Genomic DNA, 1,873 nt, shown 5'->3' with positions numbered 1-1,873 from the left:
GGACAAGAGGTGAGCACTGTATTAGCAACATGGAATCACTGGTGACTCAGACAAGGGCAGCTTCAGTGGAGTAATGGGGACAGAAATCTATCGGAGTGGGTTGAGGAAAAAAGTGGGGAAGTGAAAACATGTACAACTCTTCTGAGAAGTTTTTCTGTGAAGGTCCCAGAGAAATGAGCAGTAACTAAAGGGGGAAATGGGGCCAAAGCAGGAGTTTTTAAAGAAGAAACATCCTCGAACATATCTTTATGTTAATGGGAATGACCTAACAAGAGAAAGATGGAGGAGAGAGAAAATAATTGCAAGAGCAAAGACCTTGAGAAGTCAAAAGGAGACAGGATTCAGTGAAGAGGTGGAGGGGTTGGCCTTTTATAGTAGCAGGGCTATTTCATTCAGGAGGAAAGGCAGAGAATGGGCATAGGGGCAAGTCACATGGTTGACATGGTAAAGGAAAGATAAGGAATCCCCACTTGATCGTTTCTATTTCTGCCATGAAGTAGGTGGCAAGGTGATCAGTGAGAAATCAAAGGAGGGGCTTTAAAGAGAAATGAAGACGTGAAACGAAGAAATGAAAACAGCAATTTCAGGGAGTGGGAAATTAGACAAGAAAAGTATATGAGGATTGCTCAGCAGTTAGAGGTGATGAAAAGATCTAAGATATGACCAAGGGAATGCATGACTAAGGTGGAGGGAAGTGTAAATTAAGCCTCAGAAAGGCTAGGAAATTGGCCCACTGGTCACACAGCTAATGAGCAGAAGAGCCAGGATTCACAGTGAGGCCCGAGTAACTCTACACTCTGTGCTCTTTCTGCTCTGCCAAGTCTTCAGGTACAATCACGCAACCTGGTATAAAGAAAAAGCTACAGGTAAAGGGCTTCTACCAAGAAAGGTTCACTCAGCTCCACAAACATGTGACAGCTTTGGGACCCTGATTTCCTCATGACCTACACACAGAATCTGGGAGAATGCTTCAGTATTTCATCCATCCAGATGGCCAGTGATAGTGTTCAAGCTCTCCCTTTGGATTACCACTGACTTGTCTGGCCTATCTCTACTCCCTCCAAGCCACCTTCCAGACCGCTGAAAACTATCTTTGTGAAATTCATACTACGCCTTCCATTGCATAACACCCTAGCACCATGCACAAGGTTCCTCTTAGTGACTCAGTGCTGTTGCCCTAGGCCCCCCACACATCTTGTGCTGTAGCCATTAGATTATTCACCGTTTCACAACCGTGAGAGCCCTACTGATGCTTCCATGCCATTGCACATGCTGGATCTCTCCCTGAAATGTCCTCTGCCCTGGTTCACATGACAGATTCCCATTTACCCAGTTTCAGTGTCCCTTCCCCAGTATAGCCTTCCTTCTCTGCCTCTCCTTCAGCCCCCTCCACTGTTCCCAGATATACACTAATGGGGCTTTTACCATTTTGCATTATAATTCTATTTGCCTATTTCTCTCCTCACCCTCAACATCTTGGCACAGCATCTACCTGACACACAGTAGGTGCTCAAATCTTATGTTGAATGCTGAATGAGAATTAATTTAGCTGTTCGAAGTTGAAGATTATGAAATAAGCTGAACTGGTTTTGGTGGGGCTCAGCATCTCATATCACATTTATTATGTTCCCAAGGGAAGTCAGGACCTAGACGGTAGAGGGATATAGGATCCAGCTGTCTGCATCCACGGCTCCTTTCCCAGCCTGCTCTGAAAGCTACCTTCAAAGTCAAAGGCTACTAAACAAGCTTACTACATAAATGGTGGGCACAGTATGAAGATGAAACATAAACATCCTGACAAGCCCTGTGGAGGAGGCTGAGAAAGTGACAGAAGGATGCTGACTGGTGGCTGGCAGGTGTTTGTAGGAGAGCA

This window comes from Stenella coeruleoalba (assembly GCF_951394435.1).
Source record: "Stenella coeruleoalba genome assembly, chromosome: 2".
Taxonomy (NCBI): Eukaryota; Metazoa; Chordata; class Mammalia; order Artiodactyla; family Delphinidae; genus Stenella; species Stenella coeruleoalba.
Note: the sequence above shows the minus strand (reverse complement) of the source record.